The 25,197-nt window shown below is 43.5% G+C and overlaps 1 protein-coding gene across 1 annotated transcript in view; it reads right to left on the reverse strand.

The window, feature by feature from the left end:
- The window catches only part of raraa (retinoic acid receptor, alpha a), a 140,907-nt gene that overhangs the window by 94,091 nt on the left and 21,619 nt on the right, over positions 1-25,197 (reverse strand). The window contains exon 2 of the mRNA XM_086303188.1: positions 6,656-6,777. The gene's annotated coding sequence lies outside the window, so the exon portion shown is untranslated. The remainder of the gene's footprint in view (positions 1-6,655; positions 6,778-25,197) is intronic.

Raw genomic sequence — 25,197 nt, forward strand, 5'->3', positions numbered from 1 at the left:
AAGGGTGTAGTTATTAAAATGCCCATGTCTTACAGTCTCTCCAAGAAACAGCACGACATACTGACCTCCATAAAAACTAAAGCAAGTGCTAACCGGTGCCAAATCACTGCATGCATAACCACCAAAATTTTTAAAACAAGCAACCAGTGTACAAAGCAAAACAGGAACTAAAAACTCCTGTCAGTTTACGGTTTAAGCCGCATTTCGTGTTGTCCGTCAAAACTTCCTCTATCTCTGTCCCCCAAAGGAAAATTAACAATCAACTCTTAACAAACCATGCTGGCAAGCCAAGCGTGAACTTTAGAAAAGCCTTAACAGCTCCTGTGGAGGTGGGCCATGTCTAATCTTTGACCACACTGTATTTAGGCAGACTTGGAAAGTGGTGATTATACTGTGTTGTCTGGAATTCCAACCACATACTTCTGCGAGCCATCAACAAGGGCTGCCCTTTGCCAAGATAAACTTCAGAGAAAGTTGCCACATATTTACAGGCTTCGCTGCCCCACTTTGCTTCTTTGTAGCTGCAAAGTGTCGTTCTGGTTGCCTTGAAAATTTTTCTCTGAGCCTCGGTTGGAGGGCAGAGTGGGCTTGAAATAAATGCTCTTCTTGTTCGTATTTGTCCAGGATATTGCTAAAGCGTGCTCGTTGTGCAACACGAGTTAGGAAATACACTTAATAGGGGGCCTTCAAGGAAAACAAAGGAGGGAATACTTACTTTGACACCATACATGCTGTATGCAGGGAAACTCTGAAACTATGTTGTGCTATTACCTCCTACCTATCTCCCATTGAGTGATAGAGAGAACTCAGCTTGGTCCCTTATTTAATGATGTGAGGGTTCGTGATCAAGTTTGAATAATACACGCGAGCTTCTTTAGAGAGAAGCGATGCTTTTAATGATAGAGTGACCCATAACTTAAAGGGGCAGCAAGAAAGGAGGAGGAGGACATCAACAGCCTCACCCTTTGAAAAAAAAGATACAGCGAGTAGAAGTTAAGAGAAGATGGGACAGAAAAGTGAGACAGTCGTTAGTTACATTGTTAGGCAACGGGAACTGGCTAACACCCACACACACCCAGACACACATGCACACAAGGAAATCAGTGAGTGTATTGAGATTTCTCACGCGATGTTGTGTACACATTGCTTAAAAGTTGTCCAACATATTGGACATGCTAACAGCCACTAGTTGTTAGCAAAAAAAATGTGTATTTCCTTACTGGTTACGGCATTAAGTAAGTGAAGTTTATTTATATATTGCTTTAAAAGACACAAAAGTGCTAAACAATAATTAAAATGTAATTACTATCAAAATGAAACATGCAAAAATAAGTAAAAAAAAGAAAAAAAAACAAATGAAAAAAAAAAGAAAAAAAGAAATCACACTATTTCTGATAAAACAATAAAAAACTGCAACACAAACCAAAAACGGAGAAGCTTTACCTTCAAATTAAAAGTTTTGTGGTTTTTCAAAAGGCACAATTGTCTTTGTTTCCCTACTCAGAGAGTAACTGGACAATGTTTATAGACAAGTCTGCCATTCAAACCATAACTGCAGCAATATGCTAGTAACCAAAGCAATTACAGAGATTTTTGCCAAACAGTTGAGGAATACACATTTTTCTTACTAACATGTGGTAGCCAAGGGGTCATGACCCGGCCTGTAGGCCTGTGTGACTGGGTCTTTAGCAATCACTTTCCCAGCGACTGCCATCAACCTCCAGCAACTACTCACAACCAGTTGGGTAATACTCATTTCTCCCCTCACAACCAGGTAGTCACATGTCTGCACAACCTCAATAAATTACACAAACATCTATACACAAACGTATGCAGTACATGTAAACACATCATACGCTTAAGTCCTCGAGGGCCAGAAATCCCGTGTGAGTTTACAACATCACATCCATCCTCAGGGGGGGATTTCATAACAGCAAAAATATCTAATGCTACATACAGTACCGCAGTGTTCCAGTACCAGTGGATTAGCGCTGCCTTCCCCCCACCCACCACCATCACTTCATGCTAATAGCTGCTGTTTTCATTTTCCCCGAGGCCACTCTCAGCTTCCCTTCATTCAGTATGCATACAGTTTTCTCTCCCTCTCTCTGTTTCTCTCGCTTAAGGGAGTGGTGGCCAGAGAAAGTTGAAGATTTAGTAAGGACACTGATTTGCTCATGCAAGACTTATGAAACCCTAGTTTCCTGTGCCTCATACAAACACCCATACAGAAGTCATTTTAAGGTAACATCCTTAGTGCAGTGAGCTCACTCCCATGCTCCTTCCCCACACAACACAGAGATCCGTGGCACTGCATCTTTGTACATTAACTTTATGAAGTTTCTGCTTCTGTGGGGGGGGGGGGGGGGGGGGGGGGCTCTTTCATCCCTGATGCCATAGAAACCCTCACTGCTTCGAATCCTATTTAAAACAAAACCGCTGTTACACGTTACCACTCTTATATAAATAGAGAGCAGAAAATGCATTTATTTATAACAAATTCAACCCTCAGACAACCAGTTCTGCCGGAACTAAACTGAGATTTGCTTGATATGATTTGGAACTGAAGTATCATAAAACAATCTGACAAACACATTGAATGAAACACAGTTTGCCAGTAGGACAAGGTGCTGGACACAGACACACATTCGCCATACCCTGTAAAGTGTCTCCACAGCCTAATAATGCAAGGCAGATGAAGCCCGTCAGAGTGACGGTCCAGCTGTAAGTAATTTGGAGGGCCGAAGAAGAAAAAGCAGAGGAGGAAAAAAAAAGAAAGAAAATATTAGACAGCCATCAGGCCCTCTTCTGACAACTCTCTGCAGATCTAGATGAATTTGACCTGACAACACAGGAGCGATGCAGACAACACCTCCTGCACCAGCTGCAAACCACAAGGGCACACAAACTCCTTCTACAGCCAAGAGAGGAGGGAGGGAGCAAATGAGCCTGTGAGTGAAATAAATAAAAACATACTGAACGGAGTTAAGCGTGCCTGAGAAAAACTACTGACAGCGTAGAGCGAAATATAGAGAGAGAGAGACAGCAGATGAGGGACAAATCGATTTTGGTAAAGAGGCAGAGCAAGCAATGAGCATGAAAGAGGATAAGAAAGACAAAGAGCCAAGAAGGCATGAATGATGGCGGAGGATATGAAGGACAGCTTGAAAGAGAGAAAGTGAAACAGATAAAGAATAAAAGGAGGGGAGGAAAGAGAGGGCTTGATGGAGGGAGACAGAGGGAAAGACGCACCTTGTCAAAAAGATTGAGAGCAGAGGAGAAAATGAACAGGGAGCTAGAAACTGAGAGAGGAATACAAAGAATGAATGAAGATAGAGAGAGAGTGAGGGAAGATGAGAGGATGCCTTATTTTCTTCCATCTCAATTTGCACAAAACTTTCATTACCACCAATTTGGGCTGGGAGCCGTAGGCTGGACCATTAGGCGAGCCCAGCATCAATCAGCTTAATCTCCCTCCCAGGCCGCTAAATTACAGCGCCCAGTTGCTTATTAAAATTTGTCGCCCGTCTCCCAACACCCGGCACTGCTGGAGATTAGACAGGGGCCCCCAGACAAATCTGTTACAGAGAAGAAGACGGAGAAGAGGAGGGGGAGGAGGAGGAGCTGGAAGGGAAAAAAGGACCGAGAGAGATGGAAGGAAGCAAAGGGACAGTAGAAATGAAAAAAAAGGGAAAAAAAGAGGAATGCACTTGCTGAGACAGAGTGGATCAGAGTGGGAGGACGATCATCCGGTTTGATTTATACACTTCTGTAGATCTGCCGTGCTCTCACTCACACATTTCTACGCACGATCATACATCCCAATAAATCCTATATACACTCGCATGTGCCCACACCCCCCCAAATGCAGTTTTCCATTCCTGTCAACACCCCCAACACATAAACACACACACACGGAGGTATAGAGAATGCAGGGTTTGCAGTGCCTCCCATTGCACACTCAATCAAACCGGCGGCCAGATAAGATGCATGATGAATGGCGTAATTGAAGGCGGCGGCAGAGTAATGCTGCATCGCTCTGCATTCAGTGGGGGAGGGCGGGTTATTGGTGAGTGTGTGATTAGCCTGTAGGATTTATTGTTATTGCCCAACTTATTAAAAAAAAATAAAAATACAAAGACTGTCTATCTCGCCTACAGTAGCACACCTCCAGCTACAAAGCATACCGAGCCTACACTTTCGGATGGATGAGGAGACAGCAGCGCTGCATCATATAGAGCTGGGTGGGGTGAGTTCTTTGAAGTCTTGAAGTCTGTGCATGTTGCAGAAATGCGGCTTGGCTAATCGTATAGGTTGCAAGGCAGAAATCTCGATGTCAAAATCTGGAGGAAAACCACCCACACATTGAAGAAGTAGCGGTAAAGTCTCTGCTCCCTTTAAACACTTAAATAAGAGAAAGCAGAGGATACATAAAGCATACAACAAAGTGATAGAACCTGCAGGTCAATGGGTAAAGGAGGGAAATAAAGCAATTCTACTTCACACTGGTAAGCACTCAGCGGAGAAAACACTAATGTATCAAGAGTTAGTGAAGGTCCTTGAAAGAAGCAGACCAGAGAGTGTCATTAACACCAGTGCACTGTCTGCCTGCTGACATCATGTGTGCACAGGAGTTTCTTCTTCTTCTCCTTGTTAATACCTATGGCATCTGAAGACACTGAGCTGCTATGGTTTACTTTGGTTAGTGACCTAACGTAACTGCCTTAATTATTTCAATTAGTGAAGCTTAGGATGTGACATTTTTAGATACTCCAGCCAATATTAAACTACACAATCTTGGATAAACAGTTATTATCAGATTCAGATGGGTATTAATCAGTAATCATTTTGTTCTAGTTTCCTTTTTGACACTGAAATTTAAACTCTCTAAGATTTAAAGTAGAACAGCAGGTGCAAGTACTGCATGCAACTCTATCTTTGGAAACTAATGAATTCCTATAGCTGCAGGTATGAAATAAACTTGGCAGTGAGACCAAAAGCAGCTACCCAAACTAACTCATGCTGTAGCTGTTACTGCTGAGTCATGTTAATCTGTGCTGCCGCAGACTTTTTATTCGCTCAGGTAAATAATTTACTCTTAAGTAGTGTTTTATAGGCAATTTAATCTGTAATGACAGGAAAGTCAACATACATGAAAAGTTACTTTGGAGAGTTCTGTATGTGTACTTCCCCAAAGATGCAGAAAAAGTACACTCAGTTCTAAACTTGTGCATGCCTCTTCATTAATAGGAACATTTCATTCAACCTCAAGAGCTGAATCATACGAGACTACGATATAGACTCCGTAGCTGAGCCACGCGTGCAGTTAATAACCTTGTGGTCATGTCTCGGTGTTTTATGCAGGGCCAGGCATTATAAAAACAAATAAAACCCTGAGACTTCTTCCTCCTTCAGGGAAAAGATGTTTCCCCCTTAAGTTTCTCTTCTTCTTCATACATTCACTCACGTTCAATCCGACAGTTTCAGCAATCTGCACCCAGGAATCCTGTTGACATATCTGAGTCCTTATATTAAAGGCTGTGATTACTGTTCTTTATATTAAGGCAGTAATAATATTCGCTCTGATCCATCCAAAACCTGAGGTGAAGAAATATTTGAAAATCTAAATAAAATATCAGCAGATCGAAGCACAGAACATTACATTTCTGATTTAGATTTAGCTAGGCTGTTTAGGTCACCAAGTCTCAAGGGTAACCATGTGCTACAGGTTCAAAACTAGCATGCTTGTCACAGCTTTTCCTTTCTGTAAAAGCTGTAACAGACACGAAGCCGATGCGCCGAGATGCTGTCAGATGAATGAAAAGGAGCGCGTGTCTGAAAGGAGCTTATGAAATCATAAACTGCAGCCCTAAAAATAACTACTTACTTCTGTGAGCAAAAGCTATAGTTTCTTATTATGATGGGAGTATGCAGCTCTCGTTAATCAAACAAATGGAGAAAAGAGCAAGGTACTATTTTTAAGGGAAAAAAAAGGGGGGGAAATTCCTGCCTTTTCCCAACTCGACACAAATTGAGACAAAGAGCAGAAACCCCTTTGTACTGCACACTTACAACAGATTAACTAAGAACAAATACACCACTTACATATATTAAGGTTAGCAAAAAATACACAATGCCATGAATGCAATGAAACCTCACATAAAATTTACAATTCAGTCACACACACACACACACACACACACACACACACACACACGAGTGAAAGTAAAGCAACTACAAACAGTGTGGTTGTACAGAGCGTGTCCACTGTCAACACATACTGACACAGTAACCAGTACAGGGAAAACCACACATGTACATACTGAGCCAGCTGTGGTCTCAGACAAAGCCTATAAATAGAAGGAAAACAAACAGCTGTTTTGTCTGAAAGTTAAATTAGCATATCACCTAGAGTATTCAAAGATATATGGGCTGGCGGTGGCAAAGAGTCCCCGTTCCAAAACACTCTGGCATGTCTGCGCTATTTAAGAGATGAGTGTGAATGTTTGATGTATTGCTGTTGATTCATTTGGCTTCGTTTCGATATATAAAACTTGGTGCATGACATTTACTGCTGTTGCAGGATATGTACATGATTTATCAAATGAGCTCAGTTCAGGATCTACTGCTGTATATATAGCGAGAGTGCGTCTACCTCAGTTGGTTGCCAGAAACCCTGGGTGTCGCTGTTCAGACTGATTGAGTGGTGTGCTGTTCGGCCAACTGGGCTTCCGGTTGGTGGACTGCCTGCATCGATTGCTCGGAGAGGCCCTTCTTCTGGCGCACAGACAGAAAAATTGAAAAACAGAGGAGGAAAGGAGGAGAGTAGCAATGAGGAGAAAAAAAAAGTAAGAAAAGAGAGAGGGGGAGGGATGGTGAGAAGATGAGGGGAGGAAAAAAAGAGGAACATTAGCTTAAATGAAAGTTTATTAGGTGTATCAGTCAGTCAAGTCGATGGGGTGGGGTTTTTTTGCCTCAGGCTCTCCATCCTTCCTCTCTACCCCCCCTCCTTCTGCTTGCGTGTGTGTGTTTGCAAAGGAAGGGGTTTCGGGCCGGTGGGGGCAGCCATGACGGGAAAACATTAGGTTGTTGGCGAGTCGCCGGTACACCAGCCAGTAATTGGCTTGGGTAATGGTCATGTCCAGACAAATGGTGTAGGCCCTAACCGTGTTACGAGCAACCAACTGCTCCGCCTGTATTCACAGCATAACTCTGAGCACTGCTCGGATACCAAATGGCACCAGCGTGCGTATGCGTTTGTGTACAAGACTCACGAAACATGTGATTTACTGGAACAAAACATTATTACCCCCCCCCCACTACACCCACCCACACACCACTCCCCAACTCAAAACCAGCGTGGCGTGCACGTGTGATTCATGCCTCTCTTGCAGTCTGTGTGGGAAACTGTACCACGATAAGGAGGAAAAATATGGCAGCACAAGCGCCCGCTCACCTCGAGGGACAAACCGACATCTGCTGTGTCCTCCAAACAAGTGACGGATAGGATATAAGCAGGAAGAAAGAAGGAAAGAAGAGGGGGGTGAAAGAAGGTGGGGAGAGGATGACAAGAGAGAGGGAGTAAGAGGATAAGTTCCATTTTTCATCCGTCCCTCCCTCTGCTCTGCATCACTTCGCCTTCTGTCTGACGGCAAGCTGAGCCGCTAATGTCCATTGTGTCTGGATGGGCTATAAACGTGCGTGTGCGTGTGTCTGTGTGTGTGTCCGTCTGTTGATGTTATTTGAGTGAAAATGAAACATATATGCTCCCACAGAAGCTATCCAAGCTAAATGGCATGCATATATGGATAAAGCTGAGTATGTGCCTGTGTATGTGTGTGTGTGTGTGTGCGCGCGTGTATGTGTTATGGAAGCCCTTCAGCCATCCAGCTATCATCTCCTGCCAGACAGGCCCCACCAAGCCGACCCAGCTGGATAATGAGATCCATTATGATTTACGTGCCAAGAGGACAGCCAGACAGAACAAAGACATGTACACACACACACACACACTCACACACACACACACACACACAGGGGGAGTTTGGTGTAGTTGTCAGTGTGTGTATGAATGTGGGCTCTCTATCTTATACTGTATGTGCTGCCACTGTTTCATATTTCAGTTTCTTCTCTGTGTGTTAGTTGCCTGAAGGGCATCCTGCAGTGGGTCCTCTTTCAGTCTGCAACTAGAGAACACTTCTTTCTCATTCTCCCTCTCTCTCTCTCACACACACTTTCCTCATCTACCTCTCACCTGAAGAAGCAAACTAAGTTGAAGATAGAAATAGATTAAGGTTGCTGTGCGAACTCTCTTTTAGTTTCTCACTTTCTCCTTTCTCTCTCACACACACACACACACACACACACACACACACACACACACGGGATTTGCTCCAAAACATTTGTGAATGTGTGTCTCCATGCAAGTGTGTGCTGGGATTTGTTAGTGGAGAGCTTGGAGAAGCTGTCAAACACATTCTGGAAAAAGGAGTAGACCAGTGCTTCATTTCTCTCTTCTGGAACGAGGGGTGTGCTCAGCTGAGAGGAGGAGGAGGAGATTTCTTCAGGGTAAGCAAGACAGAAAGTGTAAGAGGATAAGTTCCAGGTTTAATTTCTTAATCATGACTGACTGTATTCTCGAGGCTGGTGCATTTATGGTTGCATGCCATGAACTACTCTGTCACACTGACTCTTATATTGGTAAAAAATTGTCAGCTGTCTTCATGCAATCAACTCCTAAATGTACAGACAGTCAATTCGGGCAATGCACATTTATGAAACTGAAAAATCTTTACATTTTTTTTTATTTGCCCCCCCCCTCCATTGTAAATGCTCTCTCTCTTACTCAGACAGACTGGCCCTGCCTTCTGTGTCTGAACACAGGGTACAGAAAACAATGGTGGGATTCTCTGTTGTTCTTTTCCATGAAGTATTCAAGGGATGCCAGCTCAATTAGAGGCCTAAATGCCAAGATCCAGACTGGGGAGAGATGAGTGGAGATTAAAAGATGAACAGAAAGAGGGGCAACGAGGGCAACAGCAGAGGAGGATGAGCGAACAGGCCATAAAGAAAAAAAATGGAGGAAAAAGGGATGACACTGAGATTTCTTTAAAAAACAAACACACAAACAGATGTATTAAGAGGAAAAAATGGTTTGAGGTGGAAAAACATCAACGCTGGGAATGTAGAGCTGAAGACTCAGCAGAAGAAAAGATAAAAGACAAACATGCATAAACAGTGAGATTAATACCCTCTACAGACACTGGCAGGACTATCATCACCTCCACAATCTGCTTTGTATACACACACACACACACACACACACACACACACAAACACAAACACACACACACACACACAGAGACACAAAGACAATCCTCAGTGGTATGCGTTTCCATCATCAAATGTGATCAGAGCTACTGTCCGCAAGCCAACATTCACTCAACTGTGATAACCCCTGCGGGAAGGCGCACAAAAAGCGCACCACACACACACACACACAGCGACGGTTTCTTACAAGTGAAAACCGAATCTTGGGAAAGGTCCGACATGTCTGGTTAAATTAAAAGGTCAAATAAATTAAATACGCATCAAAAGGAACAAGGCTTCAGATGAATGGTGCAGCAGCCCGGAGGTACAGCCCTCTTCATAGTTTTGGCTGCCATTTCTGTGGGTAATAATAACACAGTAGTCACACAATTTATTGCTGAGAGCTAAGAATATGGTCACATGATTAAAAAAAACAAAAAAACAACAACAACAAAAAAACAACAACAACAAACAAAAAGTCAGCAAAAACAAGAAACACAGGCAGACTGTTTTAGAACACACCTCCAGGTAAGCCAGATAAACTCAGGGATGTGATGATAGCTGGCCACAGCAAGAAAATTTTTATTAAACCTTGTAAGGTCTAAGTCATCACTAATGATCATAAACAATAGGGGTGGGGGAAAAAATCGATACCGTGTAGTATTGTGATATTTTGTTTGCTAATAATGTATCGACAGCAGAAATCGATATTTTGTTACAAACAATTTTTTCGTGGACTGGAACATGCTCTGACTTCAGAGCACGTTGATCCCTTTTTCTGAGCAAGAACCCTGACATTCCTTCACTGTCCAAATGTGTTTAACTTTTTTTTTTGGCAGCAATAAACATGACAGTTTACTTATTTTAATTTAAGACATTTTTAATTAAGTTTAAAACTTTTTTTATTTAATGTAAAATTATATTTTGTTTTAATTTACTTTCAAATTCTTCAGTTGCTGAATGGGCTGCATAGTTTTCATAAATTGCATGGTTCAGAATAGCTATAATTGTACCAGATGGTTGCATTCAGTTAAGTTGGACTAGACTGTAATACAAACCGTTCAGTTTGTCAACAATAAAACTGACTGAAATGAGAGAAAGACTGAGTGTGAGACTTTGATATTAGATAAAATTAATATTGATAAAGTTTACCTTTATGTACAGAATTTGAATATCGCAAAATATTTTTAAAAATTGCAATAATATCGTATCGTATTGTGATATTATCGTATCGTGAGTTGTATGGTGATTCCCACCTCTAATAAACAACCCAACAACACAAGGAAAATTTGTGATCATCTATCTGAGGCTAGCTTAAATAGAAGAAGGCTATTCTGAAGGCTTATTTGTTATAGTGATGCACTGTGACAAAGTCCAATGAATGCCATTCGTTGTAGCTGTAGCATGGGTGGGCCATGCGACAGCTACATCTTGCCATGCAAAGAATATCGCCATTCTCTGTGGATTTCCAGACATTTTTGAGGTTGCAATAAAATTCCCATCAGTGCAGAAAAAAAGCGTTAATCTTCCGTATGGTTAGCCACTTGCGCAACTATTCTGAACCCACAACCCCATTGTTGTGGCGTGTCCCACGCTCCAACCGAGTCGACAATCGGTACCAAGATCAAAACGTAAAACACATGCTGCCACCAAAATAATTCCCTCTAATTGCGCACCAACAAAACAACATTGTGTCTCAGATCTCGCTCTGACAAAAACCTAATGTCAATATTTCTCCAGTAAACCAAACTCAGGCGAGATTCCCCCCCTTCCTGCATCTCAATCCGCCTTAACAAAACAGCTCTTCGCTCACAGCAGTGCCAAGCCTAATCACATTCCCTCAGCACCAGGTGGTTCTCATTGACTGAGGCCCAGCTCCTCCACTCTGCAGGATGCTCCGCCAGAGGAAATTGGCTCGTCTACGAGCATTTATTGCTGGTGAGCTCGATCGAACGGAGTTGTGCGGGCCCTCCAATGCTGTCGCTGGACTTCGGCCTCTTTGAGGAGCCTACTTCACCAAAACAGCTGTTCAGCACACGCGGCCCTATCCAAAGACACAATTAGAAACACCCTTTTCCTATTACTCCCTGCCATTAAACGCCATTGAGTGGAATTAGTGGCAGTCTATGGAATAAGTGGATTCTAATTCATGCCCCTCTTTACATGGGCCACGGCTGCTACCGTGGCTTTCCTCTGCTAATGAAGAGGATAAAAGAGAAGTCTTAATCAAACTGAGCATCTCATCTGTGGTAATAAAGAGCACAAAAGAGGCCTTGGAGTGGCTCACTAGTGGTGCTTGTGTACACATAATCATGTGCGTATGGAAGGAAAAGGAACTTTATATACATCCCTTAGAATATACTGAATTCAGCGTTCTGTGTGGTGATAGTTAAACAAAACAAAGCAAAAGTAATAAACACATAAATGAGGGAATGCATGAAATAATGTTTCACTTGGTCTTGTTTTCTAATTGCTTAGCCTTGCCCTACAGGGATCAATGACCCACTATGGACCAATGCTTCTCTGCTGTCTTTTATCCCTCCCAGGCTCCCTCTTGTCTTGGACCAAAGTGCTAACCAGCAGGGTCTGATTAGATTTAAATGTCAAGAGAGATAGGACAATACAGTTATCTTCCCAAATTATGGCCCATTAAAGGGCCTATGCAGTGTGCCTCCCTCCTCTACTAACTAATCACCAACCAGATTCATCATCTCGCAGACTGGGGCATAATTTGGGGGGCTGTGGTTTCCCCTGCTTCTCCATTTCTGTGTGTGTGTATCGCACCATGTGCAAGGGCATGCAGGAGTCTCTGTAATGCATGATCAGTGTGTGTGCACGCTGTATGTGTGTTGCTCCAGAGGGAGCAGGTTCGGCGCCCCAGGCCAGTGCCCCATTAAAGGAAAGAAAGACAGAAGCAGTGTGTATAAGGGAGAGACACAGAGGAGAGGAGGAGAAGGAGGAGAGCACCTCCTCATTTAGACAGCAGGAGTGGCAGGCTGTGTTCCACCTGCAGCCAACAGACAGACAGAGGGAAAAGGCTGGGATGCCTCCCATCTGCCTCCTTATAATTCACCTGCTGTCCTCAGGGTGTCATAAGAAGCCGGGTGCCAAAAACGGAGTCTCCCTTCTAAACCCTGTTATTAATTTGACACTTTTCCCTCTTATGTCATGCTCCTTCACACACTTCTTCTCTCCTTTCTTCATATGCTTTTGTTGTCCTTGTCCTTTATATTCATCTTTCCTCTTCACTCTGCTTGTTCCTCCATAAGGAACCCCATCACTGATCTACCATACATCGCAGCTTTCATCCTACCATCACAGAGGTGGAGATGATAGCGGTGGTGGTTCAAAGTCCTATGGGAGAAGGAAGAAAGTGGAAATGCAGGGCTCATATCTCAAGGTGGTTTCCTCCATATTCTCGCCTCTTTTCACCTCTTTCCGCATTTCCATTACATGCCTTGCCCATCTTTCAGTATGCAGCCTCTATTCATCTTCTCCACGTGGGATCCTCTCTCCTCCTGTGGCCCCTTCTTTCTTTCATAAGAGCTTTTGTCTGTCCTTTAATATCTCCTTCCTCTCCATCTCCCTTTTGTCTATCACGACGCACTCATACAAGGCTCTATCTTCAAACTTCTGCCGGCAATTTATGCACAGGAGCCTGGCTGCTGTGCATTAGGGCCCATGACATAAGGCAACACATTATGGATTGCACTATAAATAGCTACTGTGTACACGTCCTGTAAAAGCTTTTCATTACATGGAGACATTGAACAATCAATATAAGCCCTCTACTGAATCTAATTACCAAAAATGACAATAGCTAGAAAATATATACTTATTTTCAAGATGATCAGTGAAGGAGAACAATGTTTCCACCAAAGAGCCTTCAAGAGGCCTCTTAGTCAAGTATCAGGCCCATTAAAAGCTCAAGGCAATACGGAGATGAATGTGGGAAAGATAAGAACTTTTTTTCTTTTTTTTTTTTAATGGAAGACTAAATGATGAGCAGCAGCTGCAGAGTGGTTTTAAAAATATACTTTCTCAGTAATGTGTATCCACAAAGGTACACCATTCAGTTCTGGGTGATTTTAGTTCATACTCCCACAAATCTATATATGATGCATCTATTATGTTGCTACTGGAGCCCAGACGAAGCTCCATGGGTGCCAGTGGTCTGAGCCAAGCACACAGCAGACCTTCCTATGAGGTGCAGCTTTAGGTAGAGTGCAGAGAAAGCCAAGAAAGAAAAGAGGAGTGAATAGGAAGGAAGGAAGGAGAAAGAGAGAGAATGGGAGGAGCCCCGGGTGTCATTTCTCTCTCTGTCAGCTCCCAGCTCTCCCGTCCTCCCTCCCTCCACCATCACCCCCTGAGATGTGGATGCTTCGCGGGGACAATTACCGACTGACACTTCATCATGGGCCGCGTGACAGCCGCTGACGGCCCTCGTCCAAACAAATGATGCTGAGGTCGAGGTTGCAGGCCTGCCTCCGAGTCTGCCTGCCTGTAGCCCTGCTGTATGGCCCTGCACTGCATTAGCAAGCACCCCCCCTCCCGTGCGCACACGCACACACACACACACACACACACACACACACACACACACACACACACACACACACACACACACACACACAGGGGAAAAAAGCTACATTAAAAGAGACTCCTCTAAACCAACCACCTTCTTCCTTTAAGAAAAACACATTTATCAGCAGCGGGGGATGGTGTGTGAGGGGAGGGGTGGAGGGGGTTTCAATAGAAGGATGGAGGGAGGGTGGGGGCGCTACAGTACTGTCAAACCCCATTCCCCTTAGGTAAAGAGAGAGCTCTTCATCTTTGTGAGGCAACTAGGACTCTCACACACACACACACACACACACACACACACACACACACACACACACACAAATACTCCCCAACCTGCCACATACGGCTTATCAGATAATGGGGTTAAAAATCAACTTAAAAAGCCAACAAGGCAAAAAGGCAAGCAATCACCACAGTGACACTGGCGTGCATCAATTAACCCTGTGTCTTTGTGGAGCACAGATAACACCGCCCTCCCTTCACGAGCTAAACTCACAATCAAATCGCTCCCTTGACTCGGGGTTGAGTGCAGCTAAGTTTAGATTCATGAAGTAGGTCATTTGCTAATAGTTAAAAAAAAAAAAAAAAAAAGGTGGGGGGGGGCAGTGTATAGTTTTAAGAGAAAAAAAGAGAAAAAGGAAAGAAGGCATGTGGTGGACCTGCTGCTAGCAGTCCCTTAGCTGTGAGTGTGAACCTGCAGATTAATAAATGTTGCCTGTGATCTCGGCCCAGGGAGGCAGATGAACAACAATCGAGAAAGACATCAAACGCTCGACTAACACTGAAACAACACTTGACAAAAAAAAAAAAAAAAGAAAAAACAGAAAGCCCGCCGGTCTCTGAAAACATTCACCCGACTAGATGTAGGATGGAGAGGAGGAGAGAGAAACTGAGACGCAGAAGAAAGAGCATAAACAATGAAACATTTATCAAAGCGAGCAGCGGAGCATCTTCTGCACGGCAGGGGCAGCCTGCTAATGCAGGTGGCTTTGCTGTTTTTGGTATCCTGAGATGACATTGGCAGGAGGTGGTGAGCAGTTATGCCTCAGGTTTGACAAAAACCTTAAAAAACAACCCTCTTTTTTTTCTAAATTTTGAACTATACTTTGTGCATGTCCTCTGGTCTCCTGAAGGAAAGCACATTTTTACTCTTTGTGGCTTTCTCTCTGTTTATTATCAAATTCTTTTCATTCATGCTCTGAATGTTTTCCCTGTTGGTCACTGCTCTTTATAAATGTGCTTGGCATCGCTTGCATCTTCAAACTCCTGCACAAGATAAATAAAAGAGCAGGCAATGGAGGGGGGAAAAAAATCCAGACCTATTTGTCATGTTGGAAAGGCCCTTGAGAACACTTTCAATCTTTCCATCAATAGTCGGCGTGTAGGCCTGTATGTGCCATCATTAAAAAGTAGATGCTTCTCTGTTTATTTATCATACGGACGCATGGCTGACAGCTTCCTGTAAACAAGTCATATGTTTATATGTGTGCACGAGTGTGTACGTACAGTCACTGTAGCTTTCTCTCTGTCCTTTATCTGCAAAAAATGGATGGCTGCTGCTCACTAATGTGTGTGTGTGTGTGTTGGGGGGGGGGATGGAGTTGGCCAGAGTGCTTTCTGATAATGACTGCTACAGAGCTCATCACTGTGTACCAGGGGAAAATGCTATTTCCTCACTGACCGGTGGTTAAAGAACTCAAATCACTTCAATGGGAACAAATGAGGTGGTGTTTGATGCTTAACAGCCTCAGAGATAAACGTACAAATGGCGAATGAATCATTCGCCTGATGTAACAGAACTGTCGATGGATCGCTCAGGTAGTGAGAAATAAGGAATGGCTTTTTCCCTTTAATGCTTTGGACACTTTTGCCACTTGCTGGCCTTGCTTTTTAGCAGGTGTGGCAAGAATCAACTGAACATTACGCGCAGCATAAAGAAGCTACCATATGTCTCAGGAACATCACTAGTTTAGACTACCGTGTTTAATGGTTAAAAGCTGAAAACGAACATGTAAACTGCATATTTTTTAAAGCAAAAAGAAAGTGTTGTTCATTGACTGTCCATCATCAACTGAAGTCACTCCATTCTCAGAAAAGGTCAAACTAAACAGCTCTTGGATAAAAAACAGGATGTTGTCAGGCTGTCAGTCAACGCTTCAAACATGTAGGAAGAAATTATATCCGGGTGATTATCAAAAGCAATGTAATAACAATATCCCCTGTTGCTAGGCATCAGTCCTTTAATACAAAGAAATGTGCAAAGTGTGTATTTAAATATAGCCACAGAAAAGGAAATGGTTACAATGAGACATTTTGAGGATTCTTCAGCAGGTGAGCGTCTTTGCATGCTTGTGTGTATCTAGGCTGATGGGTCTACAGAGAAAGACAAATGGCTACAGCAGGGGGCCGTGCTTGACATTTAGGTTTCATGTGGTAATGGACGTTGACCTGCTGGGGTCAGGCCTGCCAGCAAGGCAGCACAGAGGCCCATTCCTGCATCCCTGTAACTAGATACTAGCAAAACAGTGGTGGACACACACACACACATATATATATAATCATTCACTCAGTAGAGGAAGAGGACATCCCAGAAGGTTGGACCACATAGGTGGGATGTCATTAGACAGAAGAGACAGATGTGTTTGGTATGTGGTTTTAAGTCTCAGGAGCAGCATGTGCCGACCAAATAGAAAGGTGACGTGTAGGTGTGTGTGTGTGTGTATTTATTTTGTATACATTTCCTATTTTCTATATCTGTATAATGCACGTCTGTTTCGCCTGCTAAAGCAAAAAGCAGCTTCTCTATCGTTCCAGCAAGGCACAGCAGTGGTAGCTGCTGTTGTTAGGAGAATGCCCTGTGTTCACCCACAACTCGGCAACAGGAGGCTACTTTATATACTGTTTGTGACAGCTTTGTGGTAATAATGGAGCCCAGGCCCCCGCTAGTACAAGTGGCATGCTCAGTCAAGTGAGACTTTGCCTAAGAGAACACACATACACACAACAGGCAGCCTCCTTCATGCCTAATGAGACCACTGGGAGAGTGGAGAGCAGGAGGCAGGGAGAGTGAAATGAGTAGAGGGAAGAGAGTGAGGATGGGAAATAAAGGGTGAGCGAGGGAAGAGGAGTGGAACAACAATGGCAAGAAGGGAGTGAGAAAAAGAGACACAGAGAGAGTGAGAGCAACCAACTGATTTTCCAGGTTCGGGATCATAGAAAGGAGAAGAAGGGAAGAGGTGATGACCTGGATTGCTGCCAAAGAAGAAAGAGGAAGATGGAGGGGGAGAGCAAGGGGCGTGAGGAAAAAAGAGGAACGAGGGTGTGAGAGAGAAAAGAGATCGGGGGGAGGGGGAGTTGAGGTGAACCTCTAGCGGCGGGTGGTTATGCAATGTACACAACGCAGGAGTGCAGGGGGAGATCAAAGACATGGGGTGCATACATAACCAAATTTAACACCATAGTGCAGCAAGTGATGATGAGCAGGAAGGGGGGGGGGCGAAAAACTCACTAAAATATAAAAAGAACAGGCACTCCCTGGGGATAGAGCTAGGGAGAAAGAGTACATTTGGTACAGGGTACACATTGTCTTAGTACAGTAACAGAAAAGGTAATGACAGAGGGAAAAAATCCAAAAAGATGGGAGGGGGGAAAAGAAAAGAAAAATAAAAAAAAACCAAAACAAAACAAAAAACCCCCACACACACACACACGGCCGTGCTTCCCTAACTTTGCCTCTAGCACTACAGCATCATCTGCTCATCCGGGCAGGTGCACATTGCAGGGTGTGTGTGGCTGTGTTGGGGAAGGGTGTAAGTGAGTAAATAACTTGCAGTCCAAAATGGGAAACGGCTTGAATGTCCAGTGACAAGAAATCTGGACAGACAGCCACAGCTGAGCCTTTTGGTTTTGCTTCCAGAGAAAGCAGAGGATAAATTACTAACAGACGCTCAGTCTAATAAAGTGAAGATGGGCCACTTGGCTTCAGATTCCCTACAACAGGTGAACGCGCTGATTCGAACCCCTCAGCAGGTTTCAGTCTCAACAGATGGCATTTTACCTGGACCACTTTAATAAACTCTGCTTTATTTCTGTAAAAAAAAAAAAAAAAAAATGGATGTGGGGTGGCTTTTAGGTCGCCACTCATGAATTTAGTTGACTTTGCAGTTTCTTTTTATCAGGAAAAAATCTTAAGCTTCTAAGTATGGATGAACAGAGTTTCAATTCACCTAGTTTAAAAGTTTAAAAATACATTTCTACTGCAGGACTGCCAGAGACACCCACGAAAGTGAAGTCACTTTCTTGTGGAAAAGGAACACGCTGCCTCAGTCCCTGTGTTTATTGTGAAAAGTCCAAAATGGATTTTCTCATCAGCCTTCTGAAAACACGCCAGTTTATTTATTTATCATGTTCTCCACTTCCCATACCATACAAGTCTCCAACGGGATGTAAATATTGCATTTGCCAACTGCCCCAACATGCTCATCTCATCTGTGACAAAAATCTTCTGGTTCTATAGAACAAATCTGCTTGAACAGCCTGTCACCACTTCCAGCGGTCCACATGCCACGGCTAATCCCTCTGAGACCCACAGGAAGGCTTTGGGATCATTCTGTATGAGAGCTGGAAAAGACAGGAAGCTGGCATGCGTACATCGTCTGGGTGAAAAGCAGTGGAGGAGGGCTACACGCTCATTGGGAGAGCTTCACCTTTCCTCTACATAAGGTATACACAGTTTGACAAAGAGCTGCTGGTGTTGCTGTTGGATAGCGACCTTGCTGACCAGCTAAGCTATTCTTACATGTGTTTGACGCATAGCCAACGGTTATTAAACCTTTGCTTTTTTCCAACATACTTAAATTGTGAGTCAGCTGAATCACTGTGCCTAATATCAGCCCGTGGCCAATTTATAATAAGGCTTGTTGATTAATACAAATTTATTTTCAATTATGTTTTGGTTTCCAGTCATTATGAATGCAGACTCTCGCCAAGACAGGATGATAACTTACCACAGTTCTTCGATTGGTTTCTGAGTAAAACCTCCCTGCCTTTTTGGAGCACATGCTGTTCTGTGCAATTCTCAGAAGCAAAGCAGAATTCAGCATCAACACAACCTATAGAGCCACAAAAGCCATAATAGCCGCAAATACAACTAAATATATATATATATATATATATATATATAGGAAGATTAAAGAAACAATAGCGCGGAATGCTTTGTCTTTATTGGCTTACAGTGTATAAAAAGGGTCTGAATATAAATGGAGTAGAATTGCTCAGTGTGTCAGTACCATATAGTATAACTGAACACATAAGAGTTATTAGCCAATATACCTACTAGGTAATAATTCCAGTGAAAACATGTTTAACTTTGGCAGCAGGCGCAGCCAATTAGACCATACCAATGCGGCACAAACACCGAGTGTCAGGCCCTGCCATTACGAAGACAACTAACGATAAAAACCTCAGCGCAGTCACAGGGATAATATGCTCAGTTATCATTCAATAAGGCAATTCTCATCTATAAGACTGTCACGGGCACAGCACTCATTCCCGAGGAGCCTGCAGGCAAGAAACAATACTCAGGTGTTGAAATGACTCTTTGCTACATTAAGATCAGTAAATACGTGCACTTTCCCACCAGGGGAGGTAGACCTTAGCAGGATAAGTATATACTTTAATGAACACACACAGAGGCCAGCGTAGTGCGACTAAATCTTAGTTACCGACAGGCAGTGTAAAAGGCAACACCCAGAACATGTCCGCCCGGGACTGTATATATTAAACACAACTCCTTCATCTCGATAAATCTGGAGTGTGCAGGAAAGGCCTACATCACTGTATACAATACATCAGTGAGTGCTGTCGTTAAAGTCTTCGGTCCCTCCTATTCTCTCGCTCACTCCTCGGGGGTTTCCAGTGGCTGTCCGGAGCACACGTGTTTTGGTTTACCTAGAGCGAAGCCCTATCTGAGGCCATGCTGAGAGCAGACTATGGGCTTTGTCTGTGGCACCATTAATCAACTGTCCTTTAACAAAAACAGAAGACCAGATGAGAGACAAAGGGAAGAGACGTGGGGGGTTGGCTCTTATTTAGGTAGAAAAAAGGCAGAGAGGGTTAAAAAACAAGGGAGAGAGGAGAGAGAGAGAAAAAGGTGTGTGTGTGTGTGTGTGTGTGTGTGTGTGTGTGTGTGTGTGTGTGTGTGTGTGTGTGTGTGTGTGTGTGTGTGTGTGTGGTGGGGGGGAGTGCTTGACCCAGATCCAGGACTTCAATCAATCAAGTAGCAACAATAACAAGCAAAGTTTTCATGTGGCTTGACTGATTAATCAGGGTTTTCTTAAAAAAAGAAAGAAAGAAAGAAAAACATGCGAGTCATTTTTATCTCTTTCTTTTTTCAAGACTGCAGAGTTACTAAGTGCGTCTTTTTATGCCGGCTGCTTAGGTCTTCATGCTGCAAGGTTTTGGACATGGAGCCCTGAATCGTTCACGATTTAATGACAGCGAGGCCTTCACTCCATGCTACAGCGGAGCGATTTTACTGAAGGTCTCCAGCCACATTAACAGAGCCCAGGAAGGCTTGACAGAAAGACTGGACGGACACTCACAGCCCTACGCACTCCAGACATATGAAGGCAGGGCTTCTTTTCTAGTAAACAAACACGCACTGTTTTACACACATGCACACACAGTATAGACGCACAGTGTGTCACGGCAACAGGCTGTGTAGCAGCCCTCTGAGACCCTGCGAGGTGCCGATCGATGTGGATTGAGTGCAAACAAGGAGGCATTGGGATCGATAAAGGGCCGTTACAGAGATGTGCCTAGTGGGACATAAGAGAGTGCAACGGGGGAGAAGATACATCTGAGGGTCTTGATGCTGTCTTTTTCACCTCATCGGTGTGAGAATGTACTTACTCCCCGTGAGTACTGGGACATACGCACACACAACAGAAGAGCTTTACATACTATACATGTGCATGCACACCCAAACTATTCCAAGAGACCTTTTCTTAATCTCCAAGTTTCACTGTTCTCATATAGTCTTCCTGTGAGGGAGGAGGGGGAACTTGAACTCACTTTTGGTGCCATCTTCTCCATTTCCTCCACATTCCTTTAAACAGTCTCTCCCTGTGCAGTGCACTGTCACCAGTTCAGCCTGCACAGTGCTCTGTCAGTGGAACAGCTTGATCCTAAGACTTTCTGTCAGCCCCTCCTCGTCCTCCACTCCCCCCCCTCCTCCCCCCAGCTCTGCTGTTTGCAGAGAGCACTGACTGTTCTATTCTCGCACATGAATGCGCGCGAGCAATAGGGGAAAACGACAGCATTGTTACTTCCACAAAATATGTGGCAGTGACATAATCGCCGACACTTCCTGTTTTTACATGTTCTTAAGAAGTCCACAATGATTTTGCATAAAGGTTTACTCTACCAGTCATTTCAGCTGTGCAACTGGCCCACCGCAATTGCACGCAGGTGAAATTACTCGTGGAAAGGGTTGATATGCATGCAGTACAAATTTAAAAAAAAAAAAATTAATGCTTAAGCCATTATTGCCACTCACTGAGCTGAAAATAACCACTGTGACCACAACTTTATACTCCCAAATAGTTTTAGATATAAGGTCTTTCCTGGCTCAGAGGGGCCCATCGGTGTTTGCTATGTACAGCTGAATGAGTGTGCATCTACATTTTTTTTTTTTTTTTTTTTAAACTACACACTTGATTGTGACTTTTACTAAACAGATTTCACATAAGTCCTACAAATACACTACTGACTATGAACCATCAATGAGGTGACAACAAGAAACTTGGTAATTTTGCTTGTAAATACAGGTGAAACAGAGCAGCAGAGCAGCCAACACTGTGAGTCAGTGCTGATTTCAATCAGACAGCTTCTTTGTTATAAAATCAGGACTGAAGAGAAGTAGTCTGAAAAAGGGTCTAAAAATATAAAGGCTGCTTTACATTAGCTTCAGTGGGCGACCTTTCATATCAGTCATATTACAACAAAAACAGGAAGGTATTGGAATGAAAACAGCTTTGTTTTCAGTTCAGCTGCATTACAATAATGTTCTGTGAGCACAAACAGATGTGACTTCAGCTGTGACCTGTCAACCACATGTCATAGTCACACCTGACTTTCCCCTTCGATCGTCCCACCTTGTTGCATTTATTCTAGCGTCTGGATGAATACTTTGAAAAAATGCACACAATACTGACCAATATGTCCCGCTAATCAACATTTAAAACAAATACATAATGCAGTAATCAATGTCAATTGACTGGGTTCTATCATGTGTTAGTCTAAAGGTCTAATTAAAACATTACAAAAGAAACTAAGGTCATCATTCATCATTATAAAATCTTGTGCAATTGAGCTTGTCCTCTCAGAGCTTGGTGCTGAAAGAAAAAAAAAAAAAAAAATCACAGTTTTAACTTTGTACATGTGAGCTGCTGTTTATGAGCATTGCTGCTCATTGGTGTTTATGAGTAGAATAAATAATTATCTTTCACTCTCACTTGTCAGGCACAGAGTCACAAAAAATTTAAAAAAGCTCAGCCCTGGAAGTGGTTGGCACGCAAGCAAGACGCAGACAGACCGCAGACTGAGAGGTGTGCTTCCCTATATCAGTGAGACACTTCAAGCTAGCATGTCAACTTAATCACAATAGTTTCTTTTTGCTGACATCAAACTTGAGCAATGCAACTCTGAATTTTTCTAGACATAACCAGCCAGACTTAAGAGGTGAAAACACAAATGTCAGAGACAGACAATCAGCAGTCTTTAGCCTTACAGTTCCACAGCAACTCTACATGAAGTCCGACTGTGCCGATCTGTGACAACAGTGCACATTAATGGAGCATTTCCAGTAGTGAGATTGTGGCTGGAGCTACACCTGAGAAAAGACAACTTGGATAGTGTCCCAACTTGATTCTGCAGACACTGCCCCAAGATTATGTGAGAAAAGCTCTGGAGAGAACATAAGATTACCTCTTAGAATTCACTCTTTGTGTTTTGTTTTGTTTCTTTTCTTTTCATGACCAGAATGATAGTCTCACTTAATCATCTCATTAAAGTTGTAAACGCTGACACATGTTTCAACATGAGGGAAAAGCCCGACTGTCCAGCTACGTACACACTCGCCTAGATATGCAGGGGAAATGTGATTTTCTTTTTGTGCCTGTGTGTGTGAAAGAGAGATCGACAGGAAAGAACTAGAGAATCTGTTTTTAAAAAAAACAAACCTGCAAACAAAAACCCTTTGTACTAGTGTTAAGGATACAGCCATCTAGTATATCCCATGCAGAATACATTGAACATATTTCATTTAATGCCCACCCCAAGACAGACAGAAAATCCAGCCTGTTGAAGTACTTTAGTGTGCCACTATTCCACATTATTACAGGTGCTAATCACATGTGAGAGCACACAGACGAGCTGCTGAAGCAGATGACTGAAACCACCGAGGCATTTAATCCTCCTAGTGAGAACTGAAGGAGGCGAAGGGTCTTCTCCTCCTACTCGCCTGCTCCAGGAGCACCGCCCTTAAAGGACGGTTGAAAATAGTGCATTTGGATGATGTTATGGAGAAGGACTATTAAAAGTCAGGCAAATGCCTTTACCAGTACTTCTGAAACTGCGCTGAGGTGCCATGTCGGCTCCTGCAAGTCTTGTCCAAAAACCTCCTCTGTGGTTGATCAAAAAGAATACTCAAGTGTACACACACACACACACACACACACACACACACACACACACACAGTTTCTGGCCTCAGCCAGAAGTCCCTGTTGGTTTGGAAGGCCACAGCGGGCTATAACAACTACAGCCTGGCCAGCCTGTTACTAGTGGCCCCTCTGTTTCAGCAATCTGGGTTCTCTTTGCCTTTGGACAGGGACCAGGTCAGGCTGCACAATACACTACTGTGTTTGAAGAGGGTGAGTGAAAAAGAAAGAGAAAACTGCAGACATCTGAGTTTTTTTCTGCACACAAATGCATAAATACAACATGTGCAACACAATGCATTTTTTGGTTGTGCAACTGTTTGGGTATACGTTATGACTACTTTAGCCATCGTGTTCCCTCTCTCTTTCATTCCAGATTGCAACAACTGCATTCGCTTCGATCTCCCCCAACCGCCATCGCTGCCATCATTACATCATCCTTGCTTTGGCTTTTTGCTCACTCAGCACAAATTCGGGGACCCCTGGCTACAGTTCCCCTCCCCTAAGCATGAAAGGTGTTTTTCTGGATCTGTCAGGGGTTTGTGCAGGAGGAGTAACACACACCGCTGTCAGTCTAGAACAACACAATGAAAACAGACTGCAAATACAGAGTGGCCCTGTGCCCTATGATGGAAAGCCAGCAGCACCTGTCCCTTTAAGATCTATTTCTCACAGCTTGTGGGTTCTGAGCTGAGCATGCTAGCCTGAGCTGGGTTGCGCTTTGCTGTGCATGTATGGTAATGGGGGGGGGGGGACCGCGCCGCCCAGCCTGCCAGCCCACCACAGGGAATTTGTTTATGTTTCCTTGCTGCCAAGTTCCTGTCAGGAGGCGCCCCAAAGAGGAACTGCAGACTACTCAGTACTGTTAGCTACGCCCTCTCGCATAGAATGACTGGGGGTTTCTGCATCCAGTATCGAGTAGTGATTTGTAGCAATACTCAAATCCAGGGAGGTCTCTTCATCAATTTTAGCGCTCACACACACTTCAAACACTCCATCTGTTGTTCCAAAAGCAGCTCTGAGAGCAACAAACTTCATAAAACATGTTCTAACAAAAGGCTTAATTTATGAGCCCCAAACAGATTAACACCAATTTTCGCAAAACACAGTGCATAAAACAGCACAAAGCATAGTTTCATTAAAGCAACACTTTATGAGTGGCACTTTGTTAGGCTCGTGGATAATGGGTATTGTAAAAACTGAGCACCACCACATAAAAACATAGTAAACAGGATTGGTAAACTCGTGGGCATTAATCCAAGCACTTGTGGGAAAAAGAGCTAAAACGAAATTACTCTCCCACTAATGCAAAAGAGCACTGCGACTTCCAACGACGCATGCACATTTTCCCAAATCATTACAAAAATATGATGTACCGCTTCCAGTGAATCAATAACTGCAACACTTTAGCACATTAATACAGAGCTTTAGAGTGACATAGCCAACGCACGAGCAGCCTAATTTGACCGGCGCGGTCAGCAAGTGTTGGAAACTTTCATTTAAGCACGGCAGATCTCACCAAGTTTCTTTCTGGATAAAAAGGAATGAGCTATTTTTTGTCTCTGTATCATACATGTGTAATGT

This window comes from Aulonocara sp. 'chitande type north' Nkhata Bay, linkage group LG8 (assembly GCF_057382095.1).
Source record: "Aulonocara sp. 'chitande type north' Nkhata Bay isolate Kocher_YH1m ecotype deep benthic linkage group LG8, A_spYH_male_GT1.1, whole genome shotgun sequence".
Classification (NCBI taxonomy): Eukaryota; Metazoa; Chordata; class Actinopteri; order Cichliformes; family Cichlidae; genus Aulonocara; species Aulonocara sp. 'chitande type north' Nkhata Bay.